We start from the raw sequence: 16659 nt of genomic DNA, 5'->3' as shown, positions 1-16659 counted from the left end.
CAAAATGTCCCATTCCCAGTGTCTCATTCCCAAAGTGTCCCATTCCCACAGTATCCCAAAGAGTCCCATTCCCAGTCTCCTACTCCCAGTGTCCCATTCCCAAAGTGTCCCACTCCCAAAGTGTCCCACTCCCAGTGTCCCACTCCCAGTGTCCCATTCCCAGTGTCTCACTCCCAAAGTATCCCGTTCCCAAAGTGTCCCACTCCCAGTGTCCCCTTCCCAGTGTCCCACTCCCAGGGCCTGGGGAAGCTCCTGCTGGTCGTTCCCATCACCTCCCAGCTGAGGGACAATGAAGAAAACCCAGGGATAAAATGTCTGCAACTCCTGTTCTGATAACAGCTGGGAAGGTGCTTTAGCCCCCAGGCACTGCCGCCTCCAATCCAGGTTATCTTTGGGTTGGAATCATGGAATTTGGGGTGGAAGGACCTTCAAGCCCCACCCTGCCACGGGCAGGGACACCTCCCACTGTCCCAGGGGCTCCAAGCTGGCCTTGGACACTCCCAGGGATCCAGGGGCAGCCACAGCTGCTCTGGGAATTCCAGCCCAGCCCTCCCCACCTTCCCAGGGAGGAATTCCTTCCCAAGATCCCATCTAAATCTCTCCTCCCATAGTTTAAAGCCATTCCCCCTTGTCCTGGCACTCCAGGTCCTTGTCCAAGGTCCCTCTGCAGCTCTTTCAGGCTCCCTTGTGGTCTTGGAAGGCCCCAATGAAATCTCCCCAGGTCTTTCTCTTCTCCAGGCTGGACAGCCCCAACCCCCAGTCTGAGCAAAGTCTCCTGCCGCCAGCTGCAGAAAAACGCAAAAATATCCAACAACTTCTCCAATTCTGCATTTGTAGTTAATGAAACAGATTGATGAGGGAAAACCCAAATTGCTTTATCAGCAAGGCTGAGCTGAACCAGCCCCTCCTAAACTCTTGAGAAGTGACTTTGTAATTTTTTTCTCATGTGTAGAAAGCTTAAGATTCCGTGTCTGGAGTCCTTCAGCAAAGAAAAGTAGACTTTTTACCAGAAAGATCTTTCTTGTCCCAGTATCTTTTCAGAATACTTTTAAATAAGTAAATGCTGCACATTGTAGTCTCTTGATTTGCCAGCATTTCCTGTATCACTACTGGTATCCCAGGTTTTCCTCTGGCATAGAAATTGCAGGAGTAAACTTTTACTGCTTTTTTTTGGTAATACAGTACTGCCTGAAAGTAAAATTACTCATGTCAGGAATCTAAAGTTATTTCAGCATCAGACTCTTCTCTGCCGTGCAATGCTATGATGTTGTTTTTTTTATTTTTTTATCCTCCAGAATTATTCAGAGCTATATTTTGAGGGAAGAGGCTGGAACCCTCTCATCAGAGGCCTCTGACTTCAACAAAGTTCACTTGAGCAGGCGTGGTGGGATTATGGCATCTCTGTATACATCTCACCCTGCAGACAGTGGGCTCACCTTGGAACTCTCCTTAGAGATAAACAGGAAGCTTCAGGCTGTGTTAGAAGATACATTCCTGAAGAATATTACATTGAAAGTGAGTAGCTGTGCCAGTTCTTGTGCACATTCTTGTGGTTCTTAGATGCTTCCTTCACTGCATGCTGTGAAAGGCTTTTCAGAAGTCAGCTCATTGTGATTTGGTGCCACTGATAGCATTGAGGTTAACCGGGGAGTTACGTGACATGATGCCATGTTCCTCCAGTTTGGTACCCTCAGAGTATGCTGCACTAATGGGCTGCTGCTTGAGATAAGACCTGGAGTGCCTGTGCCTTCAGCAGGGCAGGGTCTCTCCATGCTCTCCCCTGGGCATGTGGAACCAGGAGCATGGGCTCTGCCTGCCTGGCCCTCCTGAGCTGCTGGGGCAGCACCTCTGCTGCCACGGAGAGCTGGCAGGCTGGAAAATGGTGTGCAGGCTGCCAGCTGGGCTGCAGGGTTGTGCACAAGCTGGAGATCTCTTCCTGTAATCATCATTTCCCTTAAATGCTTAGGGGAACTAGCATTCTACCTTCTGGGCATCCTATGGAGTACTGGTAACTGCAAAAAAGGACTTGCCAAGAGCTTTGAGTTTTTTATTGAAATGAGTTTGTTTTTTTTCTGACTCTGATAATTTGCATTTGTTCTGGATACTTGAAAGTATCAACCTGCTGACATAAACACTAATTTTGACTTATTAGTGCATTTTGTGCTGATGGATTAATTTCCCTGTATAACTTATCATTTTTTCCCCTCCCACGAAGGAAAACCTGCAAACTTTAGGAACAGAAATAGAACGGCTTATTAAACACAAGCATGAACTGGAACAGAGAATAAAGCAGACATAACTAAAACTTCTGGGGACTAACCAATGTGAAGATGCAGAAGAGGCAGGTGCTACAGACCACTGTGTTTTGCATTCTGCCTGCCAGCACAAGCATCTGGGTTTTTGCAAAAGAAGCCTTTGGCCACACAGGCTCTCTTGTGTGAGAGGTCAGCAGGGTTTGGCATCTGTGTGGTTCCGTCTACCCAGTACCCCAGAGCCTGAGGTACTGCTGGAATTCACTGCACACTACATTTATCTGAAACTTCTATTTGAATTACAGATGCTTTGCAGTGCAGACTGTTTGGAGTGAGTTGCCATGAGATTTTAATTTCTGCACTGTGTAATTAATCAGTCTCTTAATGATGGAGCTTGAAAAAAAAATAAAGCCAATTATGTCTTAGTTGCTATTGAACATATCCAGTGTTACTGAGCTTTAAAGGCTTTCAGATGTTTATTTCCTTTCTTGCATATTATTTCTGATCTTTGGGTTGATTAAGCATTTTTGACATGTGCATGGAATAATGCTTTATTACAAAAGTTTGGGTTTTAAGTGGTGGCCATAATATTGCATATTTTTTGCTTTAGATTAACATTCAACTGGTCAATTTCTTTATTCCAGAGGAGTGAAACAACAGTAAAACTAAGGAGAATTTGAAAGTGTTCTGATTCAGTTCTTGAGTTCATTTAGTTGAAACCAATGTCAGTTCAGCAAATCTTGTAAACCCTTGATCCTTAGACATGCGGATCAAAAGAAGTTTGATACCAGATAATTGGTTAATAAAGTTCTCTGGGCTTCTGCATCACTAACAGCATTGAAGGAATTTAAGCTGCCCATTGTAAATCTATGTAAGTATATGCACACATGACGATTACATCTGTTTTCAAAGACAGCTGGAAGCTAATGAAACTTTCTCATTAGCTGTGACTAGACTAACTAGTGACAATATTGGTAAGAAATAAGAAATAGATCTAAATGGGATTCTAATCTATTGTTGTGAAAGTGGCACAGAAATCTGTGCGACTCCTTGATTTTACTGTCGTGAAGAATTAATTGGTCAAAGTAACTGAAAACTGTTGCTTAGTCCTTCAGTGGCTGAGAGGGTGATGGGGGAAGAGTGACAAGGTTTGGTTTAGTCACAACATCATGTTCACATTTGAATTCCAGGATAAGTAATGTACAGGATCTGAAATATCTTTATTCCAGCAGTAAATGTGTAGTTTCTGTATCTATCACCTTTTGACCAAAATCAATTGATCAGATCACCGTGTAAATACATACTTCAGGTTTTTATTAAATACTTGAACTTCCTATTGCCATGTAAAAAAGAGTCAATGTACATTTACAATAGCAATGCTTTAGCTACTTTAATCAAAAAGGGGAGTGTGGGGAGAATCCGTCTTACTGCAGGTACTGTTTGCGTTGTACACAAAACAAGGGACCTGAATTTGGCAGCACAGAGAAGGATAATTGATCAGACATCTGGCTGACTTAGGGGTGTGAACACTCGGCTAGAAGCAGCTGGACTGTCTGCAGACTGTTCTGGCCCCCACCAAGACTCTTCTTGTTGCCCTCGAGTGCCTCTTGCTGTAGGCAGGGGCTCCGAGCGGTGCTGCGGGGTTCTGCCCCTCCGTGCTGGCCGCCGGCCCCTGCTCGCCTATTGCATTTCACCTTTTTTTTCCTCATTTTTTGGGTCAATTTTGGTCAATTTTTTGATCTTTTTTTTGGGGCTTATTTTTGGCTCCTTTTGGGCCAAATTTTGGACATTTTTGACATTTTTGATCTTTTTTATCATTTTGGGTGGTTTTGGCTCCTTTTGGGTCAATTTTGGACAATTTTGACTCATTTTTGAATATTTTTGGGTCATTTTTCGGCCATTTTGGGTCAATTTTGGGTCAATTTTGAACGACTTTGTGTCTTTTCATCATTTTTGGTACATTTTGGTTCATTTTGAGTCAATTTTGGGTCAATTTTGACGATTTCTGTGACTTTTTCTCTCCCCTCCCCTCCTGCCGCAGAGGAGGCGCCGGAGCTGGAGCTGCCCCTCCCCCCACGTGAGGAAATGGGGGGAAATCCCTCAGATTTGGGTAAAAAATGGGGAAATTGGAGAAATTTGGGTGGAAATTTGGGAAATTTCGGGGGGACATGGGAAATTTTAAAGGATTTTGGGAGCTTTTGGGAAATTTTGGTGGAAATTTGGGAAACTCGGGTCAAAAATGGAGAAATTTGGAAAGGGTTTTTTTGGAAAATAGGGAATTCTGAGAAATTTGGGCCAAAATTTGGGAAATTTGGGTCAAAACTGGTGAAATTTGGGAAAAATTTCAGAAAATTTGGGAAAATTCGGGTCCAAAACTGAGAAAATTTAGGGAAAAATTTGGGGAAAAATCAGGAATTTTGGGGAAAATTTGGGGAATTTTGGGATAATTTGGGGGAATTTTGGTGGTTTTAGGTAATTTGGGGAAATTTTAGGGAAAATTGGGGATTTTTGGGGAAATTTGGAAGATTTGGGGGAATTTTAATAGATTTGGGGAGATTATTTGAGGATTTTTTGGGAATTGGGACATTTTGGGGAAATTTTGGAGATTTTTGGGAAAATTTCAGGAATTTTGGGGAAATTTTGCCCTTCCCGCTGCGGCTGCGTTGGCAGCCCTGGGGGCTCCTTCTGCCGCCCTGAGCCCGCAGAGCAGGGCAGCGGTTGCCGATGGCTCGAGCCATCAAATCATTCAAGGTCCTGTTGGGCTCTCTTAGACACTTGGGCCGAGGGATTCCTTCCGACCTGGGCCACTTTGGGTGGAGCGGGGGCAGGGCCGGGGCAGGTGGCAGGGTGTGCATGGGCCCTTTGTGACACGGTGCAGCAGCGTGGTCACCGTGGCAGGGAACAGCACAGGGTGTCCGAGGAGCCTTTGTGACACGCGGTGACATAGGTGCTGGCAACAACGCAGCCACGCCACAGTGCTCGGAGCACGCCACGGGACAGGACGCGCCAGAGAGGTGCTGTGAGGAGTTCCCACACAGCCCGCTCGTTTGTGCCCGACCCGGAGCCTTTCCGAAGCGCTGCTCCTGCAGCTGACCTCGCGGCCAGACTGCGGGACTTGGTGACTCGGAGCTTTCCCGAGGCATCTCCCAACCCTGCGGTCGGTGCCCTCGCGGCCAGACCACAGGATCTGGTGACCTGAAGCACCACAAGGAGTCTCCTGTCGTTGTGGCAGGAGCCCTCAAGACCAGTGTGCAGGACTTGCTGTCCTGCAGCCTTCCTGAGGCTTCTTTGTCGCAGGTGCCTTCAAGGCACAACTGCACGACTTGTTGCCTCAGGGTTTTCCCTGGTTTCCTCAGAGGCATCTGTCTGAAGGTGCCCTCGAGACCAGACACTGACATGGCGGGCAGATTTCGCGACCTCCTCACAGTTTGCTGGAGGAGAAGAAATACAAGCCCTGGAGATGCTCCAGCACAACACCCTCAAGACCTGGAGCAGTTCCAGCCACAGCAGGATGGTGAGTGGCAGAGCCAGGCCACAAGGCCGATGGCTGCAGACAGCTTGGCCCCATCCCATCCCATCCCCATTCCACCCACTGACATGAGAGGGGCCGAGGCTGCCCCTGCAGCAGCTGTGCTCCATCCCCTGGGGCATCCCGGGGCTGTCCCTGCCTGGGGAGAGCAGGGCTGGCTTCTCTGGCCACTCCTGCAACCCCTCAGCTCTGGCTGCGCTCGCTCTTTGCCAGATGCAACCATGGAGCAGACACAGGAGAAGAAGCCCACCCGTGGCCGCTTCCGCAGATCATTGAAGGTACGTGCAGCCATCCCCGCCTGGGCTGGGCCTGCTGTCACTGCTCGGCCGAGCTCCGCGCTTGGAGCACTCCATGGAACGTGTCTCTCTTCCCTGTCCTTTGCTCTTCTGCAGATGTTCCGGAGGCTCGTGCCCATTCGGCGTAGGGCGACCAGAAGCCATGCAACAGCTGAGCCTGACCGCAGGCCGACTGAGCTCCAGGCAGAGCCCAATGTCAGCCCAGATTTGGCTCAGCGCTTGGATGCTGCAATCAATGACGCAGCAAATACGGACATGGCAGTGACTGAGTGCGTGGCCTTCAGAAACACCAACACAAAAGAGACCCTGAGTCTTGGAGGCCAGGAGAGTGTGGCGGGAGGGGAAGCACTTCTTGGGGAAAGCTGCTCCCTTGGACAGAGCTCCAGGTCTTCCCCATGTCTCCTCCAGGTGCCAGCCATGGTGAAGGACCTTCACCAGAGACTGGCGGCCTGTGTCACTTTGGATGCCAGGATGCGCTTGGACTTTCTGAGGCTGGCCGAAGAGCAACCTGCTGACGTTGTGCTGACCCTCCTGCGCTGTGCCCCAACGTGTGACAGGTATGGGGCCCACCTGCCTTGAGAGCTCAGGGCTCAGCAGCCTTTAGGGCCCATTGCCCTGCAGAGCCTGTCCAATGGGCTCTGCCAGACAGGCGGAGCGGTCCAGGACCCTTGGGCCCCTCTGTTCCACCAGCCTGCTGCCATGCTCCCTCCCTGCCCCTCAGGGCACCAGGGCTCTGTCACCTGGGCCTCCACAGCTGCACAGGGCATGCTACTGTGACTCAGACAGCCCTGACACAGAGCTCCAATCCCACAGAGCTGCTGCAAGCATGTGGAGAGCCGTAGGCTCGTCGGCTGTGACAGCGGAGAAGGTGCTGCCAGCACTCATCCGCGTGATGGAGGATTGGCCTCTGCATACAACGACCACCTCCGATGGTGACGACGAGGACGTTTTTGCCCTGGCGGTGAGCTTCTGGAACCGGCCTCTGCTCGCTCCCCGGTCGCCTCTCCATCAGCTCTCCGTCCTCTCCCTGCCTCAGGCACTGGCTTAGGGCAGGCTCAGGGGGCTCCAGGCCCGTCGCTCCCCCTGCGTCTCCCCTCGGGCCCTGCCACACGGACATCTTAGCACTGAGCTCTGTCTCGGGCTGCTTCTTTTGCAGGCAACTCTGGGGCTGTGGCTGACTGTCCAGGTGCCCAAATGCCACAGGGCAGTGCTCCTTCATTCAGCCCGTCTGTTTGTTGCTCTCCTCTTCCACATTGTCATCACCACACAAGAGATGCCAGTGGAAGTTGCTAACTTCTGGAGAGCGTGCCAGGAGGAACACGGCCTTCCCAGCAACCCCAACAGGTGCCAGTCCTCCTGTCTTTTCAATGTCCTTGTGGCCGGCGCCAGTGCTCGCCGTGTGACCTGGGTTTTGCTCTGCACACAGGTTTGCAGTGCAGGCCATGAAGGCTCTGTTCAGCCAAATGTGGTGGAACACAGAGATGATGGCTATGGAGCGCAAGCGTGGCTGGGACACGCTGCTCTGTGCTGACACCCAGCACTATGCCGTGGGTCTGCTGGCCAGGTGAGAACCCCTTCTCTCCCACATTTGTCCCCTGTGCCCCACACAGTCCCTGTGCTCATGGCCTCGAGGGCCTCGTCACCGAGGGCCGGCCAAGCCGACTGGAAAAGGCTGGCAGAGGAGGGTGCCCAGAAGGGGCCGCCTCCCAAAGCGCCCACATCCCCCTCCAGAGATACTGGGGAAAGACCGGACCTGTGAGTTAGACCTCCTGGGAGAAGACTGTCCCCCCCACCTCAGGCTCTTGCTGCCTTTTTCCTCCTGACAGGGAGATGCGCCGTCACTTGGGCCACACCTGTTCCCGCATTGGCTTCTACCTACTCCAGCCACTAAGCAGGGAGGAGCCACGCTGGGATCTGCCCTCCCTGGCATTCCTGGTGGAGGTGAGCCAGCGCTGCCTCGCTCAGCTGCCTCTCAGCCCTCTGCCCTCTCGTAGCTGCAGCTGCCTGGGCCGGTGCCCGAGCCCTGTGCTGCTGCTGCTGCTGCTGCCTGGGCCCGGCCCTGTGCGCTTCTGGGCTCCTGCTGTTCGGGTCACCTGTCACTGCCCTGTGCCTTTCAGGTCATCAAGTTCCTGGACCTGAGGGAATGCGCAGGCCGTGTCCTGGAGGAGATGTCAAGGCACCTGCGGGGCACGTGCAGGCAGAGACGTCACCTGGCGCTCAAAGGCCTTGTGCTGCTCAGCGAGGAGCCCTCGATGGTGAGAAGGGGGCAGCGGCTGAAGCTGCGCTGGGGAAAGCAGCCCCTTGGGCTGGCTGGGCTTCAGGAGCTGAGGCAGCTGCTCCCAGCTCTCCTGCCTCCTGCTCCAGCTGCTCGAGTGCTTCGGGACAGGCCTTTGGCCTCTGGGCCCAGCAGCGGCAGGGTGGGCTAGCAGAGCCAGGGCGGTGTTGGCGCTGCAGCTCTTGGTGGCTTCCCAGCACAGCCTTGTGTTCCATACAGGCCGGAGGTGTACGCAGCCTGCTTCCAAGCCTCCTGGAGCGGCTTGGTGATGCCGACGGAGAGGTGGTCGCCATGTCCCTCTCTGCGCTCACCAATGTGTGCCAGCGGAAAGACTCCGTCATCGGCAGGACCACTGCCCTGAAGCTAGCCGACCTCCTCCTGTCGCTCTTTGGAAACGTAAGGCTCTGCGTGCCACGGGCATTAGCTGCTGCCCAGAAACTTTGTGCCCTGGGGATTTTTAGGCTTTTGCCCGGCTGGGCTGGAGAAATTGGTGCTGAGGCCTCTTCTGCTTCCTTTCCTTCAGGACAACAGCCACGTGCAGCTGCTCTCCATTCAGCTTTTCCAAAAGGTGATGGGCTTGGTAGCGGATGAGGGCAAAGAGCCACTGAACACAGTTGTGAGCCAGAGCCTGCTCCCACTCTACTTGCACTGCCACGAGGTGAACGAGCGCGTGGCCAAGGTGAGGCGTTGTGTGATGCCGGTGCATCCCTGACAGGGGGCTCGGCTGCCTCCTGCCCGGGCACCTCTCCCGGCTCGCAGTCTCCTGCTGGCCCTGGCGCAGGGACGCAGGGCCCGTGCCCTGGGCTGGGCTGTGCTGCCAGCTCCCGTCTCTGCTGCTCTCCAGGCCTCTCGGGAAACGCTGCATTGTGCGGCCGGCTTCCTGAAGAGGAGCGACCTCGAGCACGTGCTGAAGACGGAGAAGCTGTTCAAGTTCGCCGAGTGCGTGGTAAGGACGGCCTCTGGAGAAGCCCCCTGACGGCGGGGCTCGGTGTGCGGGGCTGGCAGCCGTGGCCCCTGCCCAGCGCCGCACGCAGGGGCTCCGGCCTGCGCCCCACACGCCGCTCCCTTCCGTGGGGCCGCGCGGGCTCTTCTCCAGGCTCCTGTGCCCCGAGTCGGGCGCCGACGGAGCGCCGGCCCAGCGGGGCCGCGGGGCGGGGCGGCACCGCGGCTCCCCGGGCAGCACCCGGCCCTCCGCCCCCTCCGGAGCCCGGCGCCCGCTGGCCGGGCCTCGGGGCTGTGCGGGCAGCGCAGGCCGGGGCTGGGCGCCGGGAGCGCCCGGCCGAGGGGCTGAGCCCGCGCCAACCCTTCCCTCCCTCCTGCCGTTCTCTCCAGCTGGCAGACGACAAGAGCCGAGCGGCCGAACACCTGCGCCTGGCCCTGCCCTACCTGGAGCACCCACAGGAGCCCCTGCGAGAGGCGGCCATCAAGCTCATCGGTGAGCCACGAGCCCGGGCTCCCTCCCAGCCCCAGCCCCAGCCCCAGCCCCCGTCCCGGCAGCGGCATCCGCGCCCGGCGCCGTGGAGCCGCGCCTGCCCTCGGGGCTGCTGCCGCCCTCTGCGGCCGTGCCCTTAGGCGGCAGGATGCGGCAAGGGCCCGGGCCGAGCCCTGCCGGGGCAGGAGGCCGTGTGGCCACAGGGCTGGCAGCGCCGCTGGCAGGGCGCCGTGCCGCTGGGGCCCTGACAGGCTCTGTGTTCCCAGGGCTCGCCGGGGTGCGCCTGAGGAGGCAGAAGGAAGAGCTCCAGGCCCTCAGCGAGGGTGAGTGAGGGCAGCGGGTTCTCAGCGGGGCTGCCGGGGGGAGCCGCAATGCTCGCGCAGGGGGCTGCAATCCCTGTCCTGCCTGCGGAGGGCCTGGCTCCCTGTGCGGACAAGGGCTGGCGTGCGCAGAACACGGAGAGATTTCGGGGACGCGGGCGGGGCGATTCGTGTTTAGCACCTTGCGGCGAATCCCGTTGGCCCCTCTCTCCTCTCTTGTGGTGGCCACGGCAGGAGCTGGCTCGGATGGCCCTTGGCAGGAGGGTCTCCTTGGACTCCCGCACATCCGGGCTCTGACCGGGGCTCTGTGCCTGTCTCTTCCAGCTCTTCAGGCCCTGAGAGACGACGACAGCCCCTCCTGGATAAGCCTCTTTGTCCAGCTGATGTTCGAGGAGCGAATTGCAGAACTGCAGTCATCTGCTGGCTCAGAAAAACCGGTGGCCTTAGAAGACCTTCAGGGGCCACAGAAGATGAGACCGCCTGGAGACGGAGGAGCCGGAGCTCCAGGCACAGCTGATGATTGACGCAGCTGATGCCTGTGGGAAGCTCCCATGCCTTCAACCCTCTCCCTGCCTTGCTACACCATCCGTCCCTTTTCCCTCCACCCTTCCTCCCTTTGGACAGCTCCATGTCTTCAGCCCTCAGACCATGCCCCTCCCCTTTTTTCCCTCCCAGCTCATCCCTTTGCTTTGCCTTCCATTAATAAACATTCAAAGAGAAGTTGATTGAAGGCACTGAGGTGCTTTTCCCAAAGACTGGACTCGGTTCCATGGGATCACAGACTGGTTCGGGCTGGAAGGACCTTCAAAATCACCTTCCACCACGCCAGGGTGCTCCAAACCCCAATGTCCAGCCCGGCCTTGGACACTGCCAGGGATGGACACTCCAGGATGGACACCTCGTGCCAGGACCAAGGCTGGTGCACATCAGGCACCCAAACAAGCCCCAGCAGCTGCAGCCTCGGGGGTTTTAATCCCAACCATCCAACATTCCCGAGCCGGCAGCGCGGCAGTGCTGACCTCTAGTGAGAGGTCCCTGGAAAAGGGAGGATTTCTTGGGATAAAGTTCCCTTCCCAAAGCCTCCGAAGGCAACACCAGAACCCTCAACAACCAAAAAGCACGGGTGACAGTGTCCAACGAAAGGTTTTCTTTAAAAAACACCCCAAATTCACAAGGAAAGCGTCCAATCAAAGCCTCAGGGCTGGTCCCGAGGAGCCCAGAAAGGACCAGGACAGCTCAGGGGGACAGGGAGCTCCCAAACTGCTCCTTTGGGTCCCCTCCTTGTCCTCCAGAATCCAGAACTTTCACCCAAAATGTCCCTCGGGAAGATGAGAATTTTCCAGGCACGTCAAAGAAATCTCCACTGCACAAAAATCTCTTTTAAAACCAAGCTTTAAGACTGGGAGTTCTGCTTAGATTGAAACGATGAAATTCAGGATATTCTACATCAAATGCAGCATTTTTGATTCTAACGGACTCCTCTCCCTGCAGCCAAACAAACGTCAAAGGCTCCTGAGCTTTTTGTGGCACACCAGGATTCCCTGGAGCCATCCCAGGAACATTTCCCTGAGTATCCCAGGAATATTCCCCATTCCTGGGGCTCCACAAACCTCCTGCCCCTTTACAGCAAGCTCAGCTCGGGTCAGAGATAATTGATCCAATTACCTCCAGGAGGAATGAAAGCAAAGCAAAGCGCACTCTGCAGGAGCCCTGGGAAGTCCCTGTTCAGCAAGGAGCTTCCCACTGAAATGATGGGAAAATGATGAGTTCCAGCATAGAATTCAAGGCTTTTCCCTCTGGAAGCAAAATCCAGTCCTTTCATTACCTCTTTTTATTTGTTTTAGTCACTAAGTCTTAAAAAATAAATCGGTTTTCACATTGTTCAGGCTTGGAGAGGTTAGTGCTGTTCCTGAGCTGGGATAAATTCCTGAGGCTGGGCACTTTTTGTACTTCTGGAACTGGAGATTCCTCTGCAATATTCCCTGGGAAGCTTCTCCTCACCTTTTCCTCCCCCAGAAAAACAAAGCAGAGCAAGGAAGGTGTCCAAGAAGGAGAGGCTGGAGAAGCCCCACCTCCCTCCAGGCTCATCCCAGCACTTTCCTGATGGAATTTTCCCATTTCACAGCCAGAGAGCAACCCCTGGCCCCTGACTCAGCTACTCATGGAGTAATTCGAGCCAAGAGGCTGGAGCAGGTACTCACAGGTTCCACCAGAGCCACCATCCCCCATCAGGATCCTCTGGATTGTCCAGGAAGGAGGAATTTTTAGGCAATATTGGAAATCTAGGATCTAGGCTTGCCGCAAAGCACGGAGCATCTGCTGGCGCTGGGCTCTGCGTCCCAGGAAATTCAGTGGATTCCTGCTTCTCCACAGGGCCAAGCTGCTATTTCAACACACTTCTGTGGGCCAGGGTTGAGAAACAGGAGGAGTAATGAGCTGGGAGCTGCAAAAAAATAAAATTCAAGACATTCCTCAGCTTCTGAAATGGGCTAACCTTCGAATCCTTTCTCTTCATTAGATTTTTCATTACTGGGAGGTTTCTTCCTGAGAACAAATCCCAGGGATTTCACTCAGAGGTGGAGTTGCTGGCTGGTAAAAACAACCAAATCCTTTAAATAAACCCCTCAGCATTCTGGTTTTTAATCAGTGATACCTGAGTTCCAAGTTTGGACAGGTATTTATTCCTTAAACTAAAGGCATCAGCTTTTGGCAGCAATTTGGCCAAATCATCGTCCTTCTGTCTCCTGAGCCTCTCCTGCTCTTCTGCTCTGCAAAAGGAAAGCGGCGAAAGATGGTTTGCCCTGAGGGAAAAGCCTGCCAAAGCAGGGAACTGCTGTTATTTGAGTGTTAGTTCCTATTTTAATGTTGTTGTTGTTGTTTGAACACCTAGGAAACGCTTTGGGGCAGCAGGTGAACGACCCTGAGAGGCGCAGGGCTCAGTAACTCAGTGTAAAGAAAGAGAGAGGCTGATTTCTGCAGGTTCCTTTTATTTCACTCCAAGATTTCAGTAGAAAGAGAAACCTTTTGGTTTTTCCCCAGATTACAAGGTGCTCCTTTTAGGATTTTTTCAGATGTATCTCAGGAGGAAAGAGCATTTACCTCTCTCACCTGTGGAAGCAGCCTGGGTTTGTGCACACTGCCAGAAAGAGTCAAACATGCCCACAGGCTTTAGTGCGTGTTGCTTAAACACATGCTCTGGACATTTTCCTACTGGCAGCAGAAAGGATGATGGGGACAGTTACATCAATCGAACTGAACTCTAGAATTCCATATCTAGTTTTTTAGTTCCTTTTTTTATGCATTTGCAAACCATCATCTTACCTTCTGCCCCTTCTCTTACTGTTATTGGATATTGTCTTGTTGGATGTAATGTTTTAGGGTAGCTCAAAATAAATTTTAACAGCTTGAGATTTCCTTACACCTTAATTATAGAGGTTGTAAGTCAGTCCGTATTTTTTTCTGACAGATGCCTCATTTTTATACCTCAAGCTTAGTGTATTAAAGTCTCTACTGTTTCAGAACCCACAGTTATCATGGATACAAAGAACAGTTTAAAATGCATCATTTAGTAATAGATACAAAGCTGAGGGGCAAATGGGCATCATGTACCCTTTGTGAGAAACCAACTCCAAAAGCTGTACAGACACATTGCCACTCACATCTCAGGGAAGGGATAGATTCTTTCATTTAGGTCAGCAGGAAATGGAAATTTTCTGGCAGTTTGAAACTTATCACCAACTCCTGAAGTTTTGTGCAAAATCCCAGTGTGCAACATCTGGGTATTTTGCAAAGTCACCTGGCTGCAAACCTCAGCCTCCAACAAATGAAGTGCAGCTCAGCTGTGAGGATTTTTCTGTAACATCTTTAGAACATAAGAGGTAATTAAAACCAGTTCTGTTGCCTAGTGTTACAAAATTGATTACAACTACATGCAGTAACTGCTTTAGACTTGGGAGTTATTTTTAAAAGAAAAAAAGTCCACCACATAAAACATTGCCCAAAAAATCCCCTTGCAAGGTAGTTTTAATGAATCTTTCATGGTCCAATGAGCTATTGTATTAGGTCATTCTCCTGATGAAGCAATGCTCCAGTCTCATTACATTTAGTCAGAAAGAAATAAGCTGCTAGTGTTATTGGATTTCTTATAATTAGTTAAAAAGCAATTTTTTAGAATTTCCTTTCATAGGGTTGGGGGAGGAGGGAAGTTGAGACAAGTAATATTGTGCTGCATATAAGTAAAATATAGTGCTCCACACACAATAACCATTCCCAGCTGAGATGTGCTTTAAGGTTTGGGTAAGTCAGCCTCTTTCTCCTGTATCCTTCCTTCCCGCTCCTGTCATCTCTGCTTTTCCAAACAGCAAAGCTGAGAACGAGCTCAAAAGGCTGAAAGTCCAAAGAAAAAACACCAGGCAGTCCCCATAGCTGGTGGTAATTAATAGAAAGTGAATCAGTTGCTTTGTATAGCAGATAAAGGAAAAGCCCAGCCAGAATAACCTGCCTCATCACCACATTGTGTTCCCAACAGAAATTAATTCTGTGAGCTGTGGGAGTTTGAAACAAACATGTGAGGGCTAAAAAGACCTAATGCCATCATCCCAGCGTCGAGAGGAAGACTGAAAGGTGCTTTCAGGAGAACGGCTGCAGTCTCTGGGTAGCGACAATGTTTTCCTCCCTGTGGCCTTTATGAAAAAAGAGTAGAATAAATAGTGCCACATGTCTGCACAGCTGGAACATCTGTGACTGGTTGGCACAAATTTACAATCCTACCTGACCGCCTGAATCTGGCTGTAATTGACAGACACGGCCGTAATGGCAACATCCTATCGATCTTCCCTGGGACCAGAGCACCTCAGGCTTGAACGACTAAATTGTGGTAAAAGAGCACGAGATCCCTCAAACATTCACAGAGAAAAAAAGCATTCTCACATTTTAGAACGTACGCCTGATTTTTCATACGAGCCCAAAGGCAGCCTGCACAAGTTGATGTAAAGGCATCTGATGAAGGTTGCTAAATACACAGAAGCTCATTAAGTGCCTCCTTCAAAAGAGCTGGAGCCTGGAAAAACTTTTCAAAATACCAAGTATGCTTATCCGGCATCTGGGTAGAAATCTGCTGTCAACACAGCTAGAAATGGGCTCATTGAACTCCATGGAGTTCTCCTAAATCCTTGTTTAACATGAGATACAACGTATGTGATTGCGAGTCCTTGTATGTAGGTGATAAAGCAGCCCATCCACAACAAAATAAATGCTATTTTATAAAACTACAGCTTCTTATTCAACATGCTGAAGGCATCTAAAAGTTTTGCAGTGCAGCATGAACTATATTAGCCCAAGTAAACAGCATGAAAACACAACTGGTGCGAGCAAAAACCCTCTCAGATTTTCAATACCTCCACTCTCCTCCCCACATTCAAGTTTCCTCTAGATTCAAGATTATTCTAGTATAAATTCCTAAAGACATGATTCCATCTTTATACTAGTTGGCGTTTTTATTTATTCCCACTAAAATGTGTGTTGCAGAAAAATATTTTCCAATACAAAACTCCAAAACATTTCACAGACATACTTCAGAAAAGAAGAAAATCATAGGTTTGCTGAGGAATTCACAGGCCTGCCGTGCATAACTACAAACCTCTTTCAGCTGTGATCAAGACACCTTCTGTAGTTATAAATCTTAAAACTTAAGTCTTATTTACTGGATAGAAGCTTGGGGTTTTTTTGTTTTAGTTTTTTGGGGGCTTTGGGGGGGTTTTTTGCTTGGTTAGTTTTTGAGGTTTTTGGTTTTGGTTTGGTTGGTTTTTATTTTGATTATGTTGGTTTTATAAGAAAGAAAAAGCATGCTGTGATAAGACTGTGAGATTTTTTTTTTCCTGGGTTCATTTCTTGCTTTGGGAAGCACTGCCTTTTTAACAATATTTGCAAAAGAGGTTCAGGGATACACTGAAACACACTCTAAAATACTACAGAGATAAACAGGGATCCACCATCCCTGTGCCCTGGATTCCTATCCCTCATTCCCACTCCTGGAAATGCTTTTGATAACAATAAAACATGTTGAACTCTTTTTTGTACTCGCTGACACCACTGCTAAATCCCAATAAGATATAAAAGTTTGGCAGCTTGCTTGGATTTACATCCAAAAGAAACAAAAGGCACAAGACTGGGAAAGGGTGAAAAGTCCTCCACAAAAGCAGTCATGCTTTGCAATGTCCAAATGAAGGAAGACACACAAATATTTTCAGGAAGACCGAATGTAGAATGGAAACACTTGGAGATGGGCAAAAATAATAGAAAAGTGAGCAACCTGAAACTCCTGGCATGCCCAGAGACCTCCTGACACCACGCCAGCCTTAAAACAGAGCTACTGCTGCTCACAGAATAACCATTCTAGGGAGGCTATTTTGAATTATTTCACACAATTTCAGTTCCCAAAGGGGCTATAAAGCACTATTGGTAGTCATCTGTACTACAATCATTGATCTTAACTTTAATTATTATTAATGCAAAAATATTTATGAACCAAAGCTATTCCCTTCCATTTCTCTGTCC

The 16659-nt window shown here is 50.9% G+C and overlaps 1 long non-coding RNA gene across 1 annotated transcript; it reads left to right on the top strand.

Moving 5' to 3' along the window:
• The first annotated feature begins 1041 nt into the window (after positions 1-1041).
• Positions 1042-2422, top strand: LOC136304252 (uncharacterized). The gene is made up of 3 exons (XR_010724449.1): positions 1042-1173; positions 1296-1515; positions 2216-2422. It is a non-coding gene; the product is annotated as an uncharacterized lncRNA (long non-coding RNA).
• The last annotated feature ends 14237 nt before the right edge of the window (positions 2423-16659 follow it).

Source organism: Chamaea fasciata, unplaced genomic scaffold (assembly GCF_029207755.1).
Source record: "Chamaea fasciata isolate MVZ Bird 193981 ecotype frontalis unplaced genomic scaffold, bChaFas1.0.hap1 SCAF_65, whole genome shotgun sequence".
NCBI lineage: Eukaryota > Metazoa > Chordata > Aves > Passeriformes > Sylviidae > Chamaea > Chamaea fasciata.
The sequence above is the reverse complement of the archived record's forward strand: the minus strand, read 5'-3'. Positions and strand labels throughout refer to the sequence as shown.